The sequence below is a fragment of the Heliconius melpomene genome, chromosome 5, assembly GCF_056956725.1.
Source record: "Heliconius melpomene rosina isolate 202511_hmr_F chromosome 5, ASM5695672v1, whole genome shotgun sequence".
NCBI lineage: Eukaryota > Metazoa > Arthropoda > Insecta > Lepidoptera > Nymphalidae > Heliconius > Heliconius melpomene.
This window is the reverse complement of record NC_140393.1, coordinates 1,088,128-1,105,516: the sequence shown is the minus strand read 5'-3', so window position 1 is coordinate 1,105,516 and position 17,389 is coordinate 1,088,128. Positions and strand designations below refer to the sequence as shown.

The 17,389-nt window shown below is 35.0% G+C and overlaps 1 protein-coding gene and 1 long non-coding RNA gene across 4 annotated transcripts in view; one reads left to right on the top strand and one right to left on the bottom strand.

The window, feature by feature from the left end:
- Nucleotides 1–294: 294 nt before the first annotated feature.
- Nucleotides 295–1,448, bottom strand: LOC146538795 (uncharacterized). Its single transcript, XR_014878014.1, has 2 exons — nt 1,304–1,448; nt 295–1,157 (listed from the first exon to the last, which is right to left on the bottom strand). It is a non-coding gene; the product is annotated as an uncharacterized LOC146538795 (long non-coding RNA).
- A 7,729-nt stretch (nt 1,449–9,177) lies between these two features.
- LOC146538793 (Ig-like and fibronectin type-III domain-containing protein 2) overlaps nt 9,178–17,389 on the top strand; it is a 119,603-nt gene continuing 111,391 nt past the window's right edge. For all 3 annotated transcript variants that reach the window (XM_085186159.1, XM_085186160.1, XM_085186158.1), the window contains exon 1: nt 9,178–9,363. The gene's annotated coding sequence lies outside the window, so the exon portion shown is untranslated. The remainder of the gene's footprint in view (nt 9,364–17,389) is intronic.

Here is a 17,389-nt window from a genome sequence, read left to right as displayed (position 1 = left end):
TAATGCAACCCGCATTTTCAATAAGGATTTTCCAATAGTTTTACACAGCAAGGATTTTTTAGTAGCTACCGTAATTTTAAATCGGTGCTACTAATCTTTTCAAGTACTTATTAAAATATATTTAACCCTAGAGAGATAACCATATTGCATTTTACACTAAAGATAACCATACGTCGATTCAACGTGCGAATGTTTGAGTGAGCATATTTTGGATTATGTAAATCCTAGGTTTATGAATATGATATTATATCTTAACGTATGTAATTGTGTTGTGAATAAATAAAAAACATTAGAGTTTATTTATATTTTTATTAGAAAAAATAAAAAAAGAACAAAAGGAGGTACTTTTTACTTTATAAAACTTAAACATTTAGGAATCTCCCCGTCAGTTTTATAATTTGAGATATAAACTTTTTAAAATCATTTTTTTATAAACTATATAATATTAAAAACCTACATAAATATATATTTTTATTAATTTTTGTCTCAAAGACACTTAGGACAGGCGGCTGGACTTGTGCTCTCCACAAATGGGATTTTTACAGTTGCCGCACATAGTATCTGTCATCCGTCTAATTTTTGATGGACAAAAGGCACAATATTTTCTTTTCTTTAGCTCAGTTACACCTTCGAGTTCTGTGGGAGGTGGCTTTTACATCAGGGTTTTCAATCTTCAGCTGGATTTCTGCGTTGGTCCATTTTTTTATCTCCTCCACAATGTCATCAATAATAAATGTACTGAAACATTCTAAAGGCTCATAAGGGCATTTATTCGTCCGAGTGGGACCCTTTGATGTCCGTATAATATTAGCAGATGATATTCTTCCACTTGTTCTGCCTTTAGTGGCTGTCCAACGATGATCGTTTTGCCTCGAAGAGTTTGACGCTGTGGCATGACAATCGGCATACTTGCCGAAGCACTTTCAGAAGTTTCAGGGTTATTTTCAGACACATCTTCAGTATGCAATGTGTTTACTACTGGTGGACCACTCACCTCATAGTCTACAGCATCACTCTGTACTTCATTTTTTAATAAATTGTCTTCAGTTCCACTGTCCGACCCCTGAATCTCTGCATCGCTCGTTTCATGCAACAACCGACTGATTTTTGCATCGTTTATACGATTATGTGACGATATGATGTTTTTTTGTCGTGAGCTGTAACAAGTAATCAAAAAAGTACATTTATTCTGAAAAAAGTCGCAATAACACATTTTCCTAAAAATCTAAAAACTAACACTAAAGATAACCATACGTCATTTCGACGTAAGGTAGGTAAATATTGATGAAAGTATTGCACTTACCGGAGGGATAAGGGTGTGTCCTGCAAGCTCCGACGGCCAAATGAGTTGACAGGAACAGCCAGTTTAGTGACGCGAAAAACAGACGAGTTATATCAATTTTTCAAAATCGATTACGTCGATTCGACGTAGGTTATCTATCTAGGGTTAAATGACTATTTTTAGATAGTTAAATGATTATTTTTAAATGGAAGAAATTATAAACAAAAGCCTACCTACTAATAACTACTACAAAAAATATATCGCGCTGAAATAATACATTCAACTCCAATTATCCAATACGTGCAAACGCATCTAAATCTTCGTTGCTATAAAGGCAGGCGGGTTTTTTTTGCTTGTCCCTGATGAAAAGCAAGCACTACGTGGCTTATTGGAAAATTGGTGGAAAATTAAATAGAATGCATCGGCCGGGAATCGAACCCGGGCCGCCCGCGTGGCAGGCGAGCATTCTACCACTGAACCACCGATGCATGTAAGGCAGGCGGGCGCGGCGGACGCATGGCGATTGGCGAGCCGTTTCGCAGCAAGGATTTTTCAACAACAACTTCTAAAGTACTTATTAAAATGAAAAAACAGTAAAAGACAGTTTTGATCTACATTAAATGGCCAACGTAACTAATATACTTATTTATATGCTGAGAGTAATTAATAAGTGAAACTTGAGTAACATACAGCTGATGTGTCAACGGCGGGAGGTGTCAACAATTAAATGCGTTTTTCTCTAATATTATTCGCAATTTCGAAATTGTGTAAAAAGCAAATTTTATCTTCGTTTAACGTAGAAAATTAATAAAGTATTTAAAAGGATAAGGATTAATACCATTATGGAAAAATATCCCTCACAATAAAAAATATATTGAAATTATTATTTTTAGACAGAAAAATGATCACTACACGTTATCCTTAAAAGATAAAAATATGCTCTCGCGGACTTTTTTGTAGATCTTATTAAGAGGAACAATACTCCAGTACATTTTTTTCATGTAGTACTTACCATTAAAGCAGCGCATGCGCGAAAGTGTCTCAACGGGTAAGACTTTATACATATTTATCGTATTTATGTTAATTTACATAAGAATGTAGAAATAATAAACTATATATAAACCTTCTACGAAAAATACTCGACCTATTGGTGAAAACCGCATAAAAATCCATTGGGTGGTTTAGAAGAAGAAGAGTTAGAAACAACAGACAGACACGAAAAGCGACTTTGTTTTATAAGATATAGGATTATTTACAGATTATCTATATATATAAAAGGACTTGTCCTCACTGACTGAGGTAAGACGCACGCACAGCCGTAACTGCTGATGGTAGAAACGTTAAATTTGGACAAAAGTTTACTTTCGTAATCTGGACATCCACTAAGAAGGGATTTTGAAAAATTTTAACCCTAAAGGGGTGAAATAAGGGTTCAAAGTTTGTATGGAAAAAAATTTAAATCGGCACCGATTTTTATAAAATTTGAAATTTAGATTTTTAAAAACATTTAATTGAACACGTGTTTCATCATTTTCTAGAATTCTCCCCCTAAGGGTGCAAATAAGGGGTTGAAAGTTTGTATAGGTTTTTTTTAAATCGTCACCAATTTTTACAAAATTTGAAATTCAGACACTTAAACGTATATAATTAAACACATGTTTCATAGTTTTCTAGAATTGTCCCCCTAAGAGTGCAAATAAGGGGTTGAAAGTTTGTATGGAAAAATCTTTAAATCGCCACCGATTTTTATAAAATTTGAAATCTAGACTCTTAAAAATATTTCATTGAACACATGTTTCATGGGTCATTAGAATTCACCCTTAAATACGCATGCGAAGCTGCGCGCATCCGCTAGTATTATTATAAATATATAACATTTATTACCATTCTAGGAAAAAACAATAAATTAAATTTAAATATGCATTTTACATACATTAAGTACACAACGTGTGTTACAATGCTATATATGATATATTATAGTGTATTTGGTGTAACAATGACGTAATTGTGTTTTTTTTTAAAATAATATTAGCTTAAGGCCAGGAGCACTTTTAACGCGATAGGCCGTGGGTTCGATTCCGAATCGAGGAAATGTATAATTTAATATTTTCATTTCCTCGGTCTAGTAGCGAGACAAAGTATCCCACGGGAAAGTTTCCACATGAGGTGAAAAGAATTTGGTTAAATTTAAACCCCAAGAAGACATAAGTTTGCGCGTTAACCACTAAAGAACACCTTTTGTCGTGTTGCCACTCTTCCAAAACAATCTTCTTATAGACGAGACTCGTAGAACCGTTCGAATCGTCGGGAACCTAATGATGTATGAAAGATGACTTTACGTAGAAACGTCTCCTTACTACACATTTTTCATGAGGAACTGTTTGCCACTCCCTACTTTCTACCGAATTCTGGAGCCATTGTTGAGAGAACAAAACTCTACGCCGAGCTTAGTCTTGTTACAAGAGCGAGGAAATTAAAATATTTCATTCCTTTAAAATCGATCCCACAACCGTCGCGTGTACAGACAGACGATGTGCTGCTGCGCCGCGACGGTCTCTAGAAATTATAATTATTATATTATGATTGTAAGCAAATACACTGTAGCAGAGGCATAGAAGAGGAAACCTAGTATTATTTGGGATGTGACGATGCACAGCATCTGTGAGAGGGCGCTGTATACTTCCCTTTGATTATCCAATGATTTACACTTCCGGTTGCTGTTTTCGACCAATCAGCGATTCGCCGGAAGTCACGTGGTCCCAGGTGGTAGGGCGCCGAGACGTTGTAAAGGCGACACTACGCTTCTTACCACATAGCGTCGTTATTTCCCAATAGAGTAACATCGTTTAAAAGTGAAAGTGCTGAGGTAAGTGTAGTGTTGGAGATGGAATTTCTTCACGTCGTGAACCGGATTTCTATATCGGGCCTACTCCTGGAAGGGCCTCCAGCAAAGATGTACATCCTCGTCAGAGAATTTTCTTTTGTGAAATTCAAAGGTACAAAAATGGACAACGGGTGAGTCATTTGAACCTCTTGTTTAACAAGTATCTACATGCATGTAATACTGTTCTATTGCTTGGTATTATATATACCAATATAGTAGTGGATTCTGAGCTTCACCGAACACGGCTGTGTTATAACCTACAATAAGGTTAGGTATATGTCTCAGATTTTTAGCAGTTGTGGCCCAATTTTATTCAGCTAACGGGCATTGCACAAAGCAAGAGGACTCATCGCTTGTTTAACGCTCTTGGAGACGTTCTCGGCATAATATCATGCGATGTAAACGGAATTTACTAAATAAATCGGTTTTCACCGAGTTTACTTAGTTGTATACTATCTATTAATATACTACCTTCGTTTAAATGCGATAAATTCGTTAGGAGCGTATCCTGAGCGAGTTATCAAATATATAAAAAAAAAAAAAAAAATCTGTTCTCATCATATATATCAGGGAAGCGGATTATTTAATAGTTGCCAGTTGTTAAAACCAGATGGCGTTGCCTGTCACTCTGACGTGACACCGATCGATGACAATCAGAAGTGGGATCGGAACAAGCTCCGGTCCCAACTACCTCATTCTCCGACATATAAAAAGTCTGTCTATTTTTAGATAATCTTTTTTTTATTTATTTGTAATAGGTTAATTACTAACTTTGTTGAAATGTTATATTCGCTGGGAGCGTATCCTAAGCGAGTTAACGAACAACAATGGATAAATTTGCGTGGGAGTTTCTTTTGGCTTCTTTTGACAATTGCAAGCGAATACTCGGAAGAATTAGACACAAGGATTCGAAGACAATTTCAAAGCCTGGCAGGAAAAGTGTTTCAAACACGGAATATCGGAGGTTCATTTTCTCAACCCTGGAGGAGTGAGGATAAAGCAATTGTGGATTTGCTGCTTTTTCGTGGTTACTGCCATCGCTATGAACGTCATAACATTCAGCAATGGGCGTCATAGTATTTAGCAATCACGGGATCTTCTGTATGGCCTCTTCGGCAAAGATTCTAGCCAGTCACCTTATCTTAGTTGCCTTGAGGGGGCCTCGGGCTATTACATAAGGTATGTCCAATTATTTAAAGTGCATTTATCCGTACATTGGAATTTAAAAAAGCTCGGTACTATTTTAATTAGAAATGCTCTCAATTGTACGGGAGGGGGGTAGTTATAAGGAGGCTGCCTCTGAGCGTATCGGAGGCAGTGGCTGATGGTTTGGGCTCCGTAGGCCCTTCCCGGTTTAATCGCGGGAATGCATCTAGCCATTTACCTCCATGTCACCAATAATCCTTTTCCAAGATTATTTGAAGCAGTTAGACCTTCGTCAACCGTACATGCATCAAAGAAATTGAGAAGCATGAGTTGAGTATAAAACTCTAGCACATTTAATTATACATTAGCAATTGTCAAGTATCGGTGCATACCGGATATCGGTAGTATGGAGTGAGAATCCGCCGACTGGTAACACAAGCCCAGAACTTAGTACAAGGGTATTGCATGACTGTTAATAACTTTATTTAAATGTAACCGTATCTTTCTGTATACATTGTGTTGAGAAATACGGAGCCTGCCTCTTGGTATATCGGAGACGGGTGTAGATGGTTTGGGGGCTCTGAAAACTCTTTTCGACTTAATAATGAGCATTCTCCATATCATCTCTGGCTTTATCCAATAAGAATTTTCAAGCGGTTAGAGAAAGCAAGGATAGAAAACAGTTCGACTCACGTTCGACAAAGCAAACCAATAGGAAATTTTCTAATAGATAATGAAAGGTTTCTCAAAAAAAAAAAAAAAGTTTGATATATGAATTGTTAAGTAATGGATAAAAAGAAGCAATGCGTCTAAAACTAAATTAGAAACCGACTAAAACAGTCGGTTCAAGTCCACATAAGTATTATAAAAGTTTCATATTTGGAAAAAGTAGTAAAATTTGCATTTAAATAGAAGGAAACGTTAATAAGAAGCAGGAGAAAGAGGAAAAGAAGGCAGTTAAATAATTCAGAAGGCAAATCAAGACCAAATTAAGGTCGCCAGTTGGGCCTATCAAGCAGTGAATTGTATTGTATTACGACCTTTTATTACTGAACTTCAGTCAGATAGGATAAAATATGAAATGCGAGAATTACAGACAACCTTTTATTACTAAGTTGTTGGATACCATAAAGTATGATACACAATAATACTGCAAAAAGACTATCAAGAAGTTTAATTCGTTTTTGTAACTTTGGTTCCAAAGCTGGGGAAAGCTAATGAAAATAATCGTCTTTATGGAACATGAGGGCTGTGTAAGGTAATTGTGCTAATTATTACTGTCAACAGTCTTGTTATATAATGTCAACATATATACTTTGGCGATTGCCACGTGCGTAACGTAGGTATTCCGCCGCATATTGCCATGAGTTTTGCATAAACTGAACCTGGCTAGCGAGGTATACACGTAGTCGCAACTCCAATATGGCGGAGAGCATGTTGGATGTCTACGACATCATTAAGTCCGGGGAAATCGGACGTTTAAATTGAGTACATCTGTATTTAAATCGTATAAATTTTGACACTGTAAAGTTGCTTCTAAAAGCGAATTTCAGAGAGTGGACTATTGTAGTTCTAAAATACAGCTAAGAAGCGATAATTGTAATATTATAAAATTGATAATTTGATATGTAAATGTATAGTAGTATCAATTACTTATAACTTTATTACACTTTGAAGAATGATATAATCATTAGTCGGCCTAAATTTTGGTTGAAAAACTAATGAGCTTATACGAGTATACTCACATTTTCTAACACGTCGTATGTCAAGTCCAGTTTTCTTCAAAACTGTACCTAAGTACCTGCATACTTATGATCCCACATGACAAGGCTGGCTGGGAGAGAATGCGTTAAGCCCGCCTTTTGTACATTGTTTATTTGTAATTTTGTGCAATAAAGTATATATAAACAAATAAATAAATAAGTAGCAGATAGGATATTCATATCATGAATAGTCGGACTGGTTGCAGTTCTGGTGAGCATTCATTGATGCTTTTATGAAGTTAATACTCAAAGTGTGTGATGATGGTATCAAGTCTTAAATTTTACAAAGGCGTTCAAAGGTTTGACCAGTTTAACTCTGAATTGGAACATATTATTGGGCTAAGTACATAGTATTTTGTAGAGCATTCTATTAAATGCTCTTGTGTTATTAATATATGGTACTAATATCTTCAATTACAAGGTAAAGTTAACTCTGGTAACTACTTCATCATCATCATCAGCCGGTCCTCGTCCGCTGCTGGACGTGGGCCTGTCCAATGGCACGCCACTGAGCTCGATCTTCAACTCTTCGCATCCAGTCGTTGCCCGCCACTTTACGAATATCGTCGCCCCACCTGGCGGAAGGACGTCCTACATTATTACGCTTGGCGAGGCGTGGTCTCCACTCTAGAACGCGTCTCTGCTTACTATAAATTTATTATAGATGTTGGGAAGCGTGGAGTCGGTTGCCGGTTCTATCTATGACCTGCTGTCTGAGCCGGAGATAGTTTCCAATAGACCGGACGACATTTTCATTGGCATTTTGATCTTGCTCGTTCTTCTAACATCATATTTCGATTAGAAATATTTCGGTGAAACAGGTGAGACCTATTGAAAAATTACGCTCTAGAGACGGTGGTGTCATCCTAAGAAAAATGTTTTTCTAGGTTCTACATTAAGAAACTAGCTAGACCACCGGAAACGGGCTACAAAAGGTAACAATTTTGTTGTCTAATTTAGAGGTGAGGCTAAGCAAAGGCTTCATGAATAATAATCGATACTTATATAAACAGGTTATTATATCAATATCAAAAGTGAGAACATCTAGCTTATTATTTAGACAGTTATGGAAGCTTCCTTTCCTACTCGTGCTTATCAGCGAGTTGCGAAATATCTTTCAAAATTTGTTTGTATGCAGATTATAAGTAAGTCTAATAATTGAAGTTAGATTATTTTGGCTCCGCTTCTGGCAGAGCAATTATTAATTGAATTAAAAAATTAAGCAATTTACAATTCTTTGTTTCTCAAATTGCTTATAAATAAAACAATGTTACTCGTGTTTTTTGTGTTTTTACAGATCAATTTATCTGAATGTATCAGAATCAATTTATACAATCATTCTGATTTAGATCACATAGCGTCGTGCGTGGTCACCAGGAGTTATAAACACGTCTCTCACAGATGCTGTGCATCGTCACATCCCAAATAATAGTACAAGTTTTACATAACAATAAAACTTGTATTATTGTGGAGAGACGATGCACAGCATCATTTTAAGGCTCCTGGTGAGAATCTGCTATGAGGTAAGAAGCGTAGTGTCGCCTTTACAACGTCTCGGCGCCCTACCACCTGGGACCACGTGACTTCCGGCGAATCGCTGATTGGTCGAAAACAGCAACCGGAAGTGTAAATCATTGGATAATCAAAGGGAAGTATACAGCGCCCTCTCACAGATGCTGTGCATCGTCTCTCCACAATAATACAAGTTTTATTGTTATGTAAAACTTGTACTATTAAGACTATGTTCCCCATGCACCAATCTAGTTTTCGTGACATTGGATGTCAAGTGGCGGAACTCAACGCCGCGGCTTCTCTTGATACGACAGCTAGGATATTTTTAATGTATTTTTATTTAGGGCTTTTTAAGTAATTAAAACGTGCTACTGGGACTGCCCATCGTTCTATTAAAACAAATTAAAAATCCATAATTATTTCAAACATTTAAACATAAACTATACACTGAATTAATTTCCTTGAGTGTGAAACGAACCCACAACCGTCGTATTTACAGTCAGACGCTTGGCTGCTGCGTCACGACGTCTCTACTAATTATAATGGTTATATTGTGATTGCAAGAGCACTGTGCCTGTGGCAGCGGCAGCCAGTCTCAGTCGTCTCGCGTCGGCCCCGCGGCGCGCACTCTGTTGCAGTTGTCCAAGAGTTTGTATCACGTCGCGTGTGCTTGTGTTTTATTTTTTAATATTTTATTATTTCTTATTCATTTATTATTTATAATAATTAGCTGAAATTAATTATCTGTGATTTGTGCAAGGATTTTTATTTGACAGGTTTGTGGATGTTTTTATTCTGTATTTTGTGCAATTGGGCGGGATTTTTTTCAGTTGTCAAAGTCATTTTGTTTTTTTTGTTTTTTAATATAGTAAAAAAGTAGATACAAAATTATGTTTGGAATAAAATATTTAGATTTTATAATACTTGCAGATATTTAATAAGATTATCGGTAAATCTTCGATACGGGGTGTAGTCGTAGTATTTGTTTTGTGTTGTGCCGGTTTTATAGATTCTTTTATTTTTCATTGCTATTTCTGCGGTCTAGTCTTTGTTTATAATATATCTTTAATGAGATATATTTTTCTGCGTGTTATTTTTTATATTTATTTACGTCTATGAAGATCAAAATATTGTGCGTTAGTTTTTTTAATAGAAAAATATTTTGTACCATTTTTTGTACATCTTTTTATTAGTTAAAAGTAAAATTTTAAATATGAAAGTAAATAATAGTTAATATAATTAATAATAATAAAATAAATTATTTATTATAATCTCATTTTTAAATTTGCACTTTTTTTTTCGGTAGAGCCAAAATTGCTTGTCTCAATTCAAATAAATTTTCTTAAAAATAAAAACAAAACATCTTTTTCGCAAAGTACGTTGCAACAGATAAAATAATGCGAAATATAAAATAAAAAGTGAGTGTTGTTATTCCTTATTAGATAACAACTTTTGTTACGGTTTTTTTTTCTTGATTCGGTCAACTGACTTCACTTTAACTTTCCGTTTCCTACAATTTACTATCCATCAGTTAAAAAAAAACTTTTGTAACAAAGGAAGTTACTATAAATCAACTAATAAAATTATAGATACCTACATATAATTTCGTTATGAACATTAGTCAATATAATTATAATTTTACGTAAACTAATAGTAAATTACTATAATTATATTGTATCCTTAGCTGGAAGACAGAGGATATATGGGAACCCAATGTTAAGACAGTCCGTCCACATTAAGACATTTCTGTTCGCAACTTTACGCCGAATTCTGCAGGCGTCGCGTGTTGAGTGTCGAAATTTAACGCCGCGATTTGTCTCGTTACTAGAGGGAGATAATAAAAATATTAAATGTTTTATTTTCTCGAGTGGGAATCGAACCTACAAATTGTCGCGCATATAGTCGCATGCTTGTTCCCCTGCACCAAGGAGTCCTGGTCGTCACATTCTCAATATATGTATCACGGGTTCCCAAGTCTATCAGACAGGAGTTAGTTGTTGCGGTCTGATTAAAAAGAAAGTATGTACTTTAATAATTTCTATGAAGCAGAAACCTAAGAAGGTAACATTTCTTTATTTTCTCTAATACTATATTAATTTATAAAAATATTTATAAAAAAGTCTACACATGCAAAAGTAAATGCAATAGTTGTGGGTTCGATTTCGCTCGGGGGAATAAATGACTTTCATATTCTCGCCACATTATTGCTTTAATATTAAAAATATTTACTCACGGCGTTATGTTCCGCTACTCCATACGCAATATCTTAAAAAAATGGAAGGAATGAAAGCGGATTGTAACATTAGGTTCCCTCTGCCTCCCTAGATATTATACAATGTGAAACTAAAAATATAAATAAGTATGTTTTAATAAGGTAACTTATCTTTATACCTTTTTATGAACATTTTTGTCGGTTATGAAACTAATCTTAATTTTTATTTAATGTAAGCAGTAGAAGTCAAGGGTGACCTTTTGGTAGTTATTTTATTTTTGTGTCGTTAAAGAATTTAAGCATAGTACGAATATTTTTCACGTTTTTACCTCAAAAATGTTTTTTTGATTGGTTTTTATATTACTTTTTCTTTTTAACAAAATTGCTCAGAGTCCATGTTAATATTACAAATTTTAAAATATGAATGATTAATATTTTTTTAGAAAAAATACAAAAAATTTACCTTACTTTGGTAAAAAGACAAAGCGCAGCGTTGGGTTCCGCCACACAACGGAATGTCTTAGCTATGTCTGAATTGTTGAGATATTGTGTTTTGATTGGGGGAAGTTATCGCCGCGCTGTGCCTCGTTATCAGAATGAGGAATTGAAAATATTAAATATTTAATTCCCGAGACTGGGAATCGAACCCATAAGCGGTACATTTACGGTGACACGTTTGTGCACTTGAGTCACGACGGCTAAAGAAAATATTGAATGCGTCATTTAGAGTAGACAATCATGTGACTTCAATTATCACAATTTTTTTGCAACTACGCAAAGAAGGTACTTCGTTATAGTCTAGAAGGAGATATTAATGCGAGATACATCGTGAAGCGAACATAATTATTAATACAAGATATGTATGGAAAAAGAATTATTAATTATTTCACATTTTAAAATTAAGATATTTTTTTTATATCTGCATATTGTAGTACATTTTTTTTTAAATATCTTTTTTGCGCTGTTTTCCGCATAATTGTTTCGGCAGGCAAGAGCATGCTAGTGTCAAAACTCTCCGAGATTGCGACTTCAGTAAGGTAGGCAAAGGGAACCTTGGAACCTAGTGTTAAGACACTTCCGTTCCCTACTTCCCGCCGAATTCTTTTAATCGTTATCCGAGCGAGAAAATGAAAATATTATATATTTCAATTCCCCGATTGAACCTACAACCGTCCACTCCATTCTCTTTCCATATAAATTAAAGCTTCCTGAGATTAACGCATTCAACCATACAGTCTCCAGTTCTATAATATTAATATAGATATAGGATATACGCATACATTTAAGATAAACTCCGTACAAGCAAATAGACGTCTATTGGTGAATTCAATTTAATTCCTGTTTACAAACAGATCGATTAATTGATTCTATCTTAGTTAGAAGCAACAACAGTTCCCGAGTTATAGTCACATGTATGTATGAATAGACCATTGTTTATATTATTATGTTTTTATTGATATTGACTGTTTCAATGGCTGCGTTTGTGTGTTGGTTTAGTAAATTATTATATTAGTTATTGATTGGGACCGGTCATGGCCCAGTGGTATAGCGTAAACGCGACGGTTCTGGGTACGATTCTCATTGGAGAGAAAATTATTTTCATTTACTTGCTCTGGAAAGAAGATAAAGCTCTGCCATTTAACAAGCAATGTCTTTGAGGAATATGGGGAACAGAGTGTCTTAACATAAGGTTCTCTCTGCCTACCCTGCTATATGCGGGATAGAGGATGAAACTGAAAAATAAAGCTATTGATTTTGTTATTTGGGTGTTTGAGGTTGTTGTGGTGCAGCCATACGGCCGTTAGTTGGTTCGATCCTAGGTCGGGAATATAGAATTAAATTATTTACGGTTCATTCGGGCAAGCCGAAAAGCAACGAGATTTGAGATGAAATGTGGAATGTTTTGATACTAGCTGAGTAGCTAGCAAGAGAGAGTTCTCTTTACCCTGCTATGTTGGAAAACGCGTCATGTTGAAAACAAATTTGTTATCCTGACGCAGTGGCAGAAGCAAGAGAATAAAATATTTTTTGTACTTAATTTTTTTCTATTAGGGTTGCCACATATGGGGTTGCATTGGCAATCTTAATAGTATAAAAAAAGTAAAAAAATGTAAATCAATTTTATTTTTCTATTCTAAGCGTTGACTGTATACCGCATGTAGAATACTCATTTCTTCACTTTTAGCCGTACTTTCGATACATTAAGTGTTGAATGGCGGAATTCAACGCCGCACCTCGTCATGTTATCAGAGCGAAATGAAAATAATTCATGTGGAGGAATTCGGGAATGAAACCTAAGACGGTCACGTTTAAAATCAGGTACTACGTCGCTATCTATGTTGTCCTTAATTAAATAAATTTTACTATCAAATTCTATATCAGGTGTAGAGTTCACTTCGTTCGTGTAGGAGTACGATGGACCTTCTTAAATATTAAATTCGCTTATCCTCTCGTAATATATCTAAGATACATACACCTTTTACGTAGCCTATAACTTTTGGCCTTAATCGATATGCTTCGATATGTAATAAAGTAAAGTTGTATAAAGCGCTTCTTGATTTACTTATACTATCATATGTACACGCAGTTTTCTGAACATAGCAGGATAGGGAGAGAGAACCTAAAAATCTTGTGTTAGACTCTCTGTTTCTATTGAGGCACTTTATTTCCCCACTTTCCGTCAAATTCTCCGTGTTGACTTAGTGGCAAAATGTTAGAATATAAACAGTTGACTTTGTGACTCGAATCTAAAACAGCACAGTTACAGTCAGTTGCGGGTGACGACTAGTCTATTAATTAATTTCTTACTAGAACAATCAATTTAAATAAATAATTAAATTATCAATTAGCCGATTTAAATTAATTGGCAGCCCTAAATCAGATTTTGCTTATTGACGAATAAAATTTTGTATTAAAGAAGTAATTTCGTGTATCTCGTCAGAATTTAAATTATTAATTTAAAGAATTATTCGGCATTGTTATTCATGTGTTAAATATATTTTCGAATATTAATTTTAAATTGTTTAAGTTATGTATTTTAATTGTGCCAATTATCGCCATGATGGCCGTAAGAGAGATTTGACTTCAAATCCCAATTTTTGGCTATTTGATGAGTTAAAACACTGCATAAAGTTTGGAAATCGGGGAAAAGAGTGCCACTGGGTCTTCATTCTCTACTCTACTAAGCGGCATAGAGCTTGAAGCCAAAATGAAATAAATCGTGAGTGTGGCGTTAAGTTACGCAACTAGTCACGCAATGCCACAAGAATTCGGCGGAAAGTGGAGAACGGTAGTATTTTTACACTAGGTTTCCCAGGTTATCTCTGCATACCCTGTTATGAAAAAAAATCTAAGGTTATTCTATAGATAGATAGACAGTCTTTGATTGAACAGAAAATGTGAAATATATTATATTAATACTATGGTTTTTTCTATATAAGTGATAAAATGTGGAGACAAATACTGTAATTGCTTATATTCTGATATTTTTTAGAGTATCCATAATTAAGGAAACACATTTTAGTTATAGATATCGTCAAAGCACTCTTGTTAATGATCAATCGAGCTATACGGTGTCATCGAGCAATGTTGATTTTTTTTTCAGTTTTACGATGTATCCCGCATGTGGCAGGTTAGGCAGGAGCCTACTGCTAAGACACTCCGCTTTCTACTTTCTGGAGGAATTGTGTATAGAGTAGCAGAACTCAATGATACGCTTTCTTTCAAATAATTCATTTTTTGACTGGAAATCGAACTCACAACCTGTCGCGTTTGGCTGACTGGCATCAAACTTTGTATACGTTTATTTCAACTTATTTTTATTGCACCTAGCAATTTATAATGAAACAAATGAAAGAGTAATCCAGAAATTAATTTAGGTTTAACTCAAAAGGTACAAAAACTTAGGCGGGCAAAAAATTTAAGTTAAAACTACGGTTCTCGGTAATACCTATTGCAATTAGTGATTACATCATTTGTTTCTTTCAAAGTCAAGATATTTGTTGCTCTTTTGTAAAGGTTACTAAATAAGTTGAAAAATATTTATGTAATAGTTTTTTTTTAAATTAAAATCACGATTAGGGATATATTGAATTTCTAAATCTGTATTTATTATTATAAATCTGAAGTGTTTGTTTGGTTAGATGCGCTGATCTCATGAACTACCGGTTCCAATTTGAAAGCCAAGGCCGTCTTGGTGTAGTGGGCATGCGACTTTAGCGCAATGATTGTGGCCCATTCAGTGAATGAATTATTTTCATTTGTCTCGAACAAATATTTTTCATTATCACCAGATGATAAATTAAAGAGAAGACTACTTAAACATCCATTATCTATTTAAAAGTATTCATAACATAATCTGTTTCCATCTCCAAGGCTTACTTACGAGTACTTCCTTTACGTTAGCAATTAAGATAAATAAATAAGTATACAAAAATATGCAACTAGAAACCCATTAAGCTTCTGTTCCCATATAAATATTTATGATAAGAACTGCTTTTGACAGATTGACAAGGTTTTTTTTCAAATAAAAAATCGAATCGGCTTCACGCAGCATCCCGCACACAGCAGGGTAGGCAGAGGAAACCTAGTGTTAAGACATTCCGTTCTCCACTTGACTGGCAGAATTCAACGCTGCGCTTTGCCTCGACACTAGATGGCAGAAAAGGAAATATGAATTTAAATAAATATTTCATCTCCTCGAGTGGGAATCGAACCGACAACCAGTCGGTTTTACAGTCACATTTGTGCCTCTCCGACTGGCCTCAATAATATATACTTATTAACTCTATATATGTCCACACATTATTTGATTGCGAACACTCAAAGCATTTTCGAACAAATGAGAATTCCCTTTCTTGGTATTTGGGTCAATGAGTGACGGTGGGTGCGCCATTATTCCTTGCACTTCGTCTACGTTACGAGGCGAGGTACCTACCTACATAGGTACGTGGGTACCTGTAACGGTATACTGTTCTAGATTAAAACTAGAAGAAGATGTTACTTTTTATAATGGTTTTGACGATTGTTTTTTGATCGATTTCCACTTGAGGAAATGAAATGTCTTCCGAATTTGGCTGAAAGTGGGAAGGGGAATGTCTCAACACTAGGCTCCCTCTGCCTATCCTTCTATGTTAAGGATACAGCTTGAAGCTGATTTCAAAATAGTTACTGAGATAAATGTGTTCAACCAAACAAATTCTTCAGCTTTGTAATATTAGTATTGAGTATAGATTACTACCGCATTTTTGCTGACTAGTATATTTGTAAACGAAAGTAAATGTGTCATTACTTATATATTTTTTTAATTGATTAAAAAAATTAAAGAAACTTCTTGCTTTTCCATAAATTTAGTATCCTGCTTAATGAGTCTCATACCTTTCTCGAATATCCTGCATATTTGATCTTCGAATATATTACAGAATAAAATGTTACGGAGGCTTGTATATATCTATTGATCATTAGGGTTGACTTCGTCCCTTCAGGAAGTAAGATGAGGTTGCTATGGAAAGGGTATCTTTACAAGGACAATTTAGTACAAACTATGTTAAGAGATACTATATTTTTTTGCATTTTTTATCTTTTTTATGTTATATTTTCGAGGCTAAGACGTGTAGGTGAGATGTTTTCAGTAGGTAGTAGTTCGTGGATACAAGCTCATCTTGGTTTTTTCGTTATATTTTTTGTACTTCCCCGATTTTATTGCTTCAAAAGACTGCTTGAGAGATTGTTGTTGGCGGTAAGTGCGTCCCTTGCAAGATTCGAACCTAGGCTTGCGGCCGTCGATTTGGATGACATAAAAGACGGTTTGGGCTTATGAGCTACAGACTGCTTTTTAAGTTTCATTCTGTATCTTGCAAATTGCAGAGATAGACAGAGGGAACCAAGTGCTAAGCGAAGAAATTTAAGTAATTGATTCTTCCGAAATAGCACATGGTAACCGAACTCACAAACGTCACGTTAACACCGCTACATTACGATGGTTTATTCTTTTTATATAAAAAATCTCAATTCACCCGCTTAAACTATAAAAATATTATATTACATTATAATAGCACATGGTAACCGAACTCACAAACGTCACGTTAACACCGCTACATTACGATGGTTTATTCTTTTTATATAAAAAATCTCAATTCACCCGCTTAAACTATAAAAATATTATATTACAGCTCAAAAGACCTTACAATGGTTTTAAAACGGAAATACTTTCGTTTCTCAAAAATTTCAAATCACAAGCCAATATAAGTTTTCGGTTCAATATGTTCTAGTTTAAATTATTATATAGTAAAAGAGCAACACAAGAGCAAGCAAGGCCGAACGAACGAGCGACCGCGCTTTTGAAACTAGTTCCTCGCATGAAAATCCACTTACTTTCTTAATGCAGTTTAGAAGAAAATTTCAAAGTACAAAGTGATTTTGGTTCTTTCGGCTTGCGGTGGGTAAAGAGTTTTTGGAAAAAAAGAAAGGCCACTCGTGGCGCAGGGGCACAAAATGTGGCTCTAAAATCGATTGCTTGTGGGTTTGATGATAATGAAATATTTATTTAAATTTATATTTTCAATTTTTCGCTCTGGTGTCGAAGCAAAGCG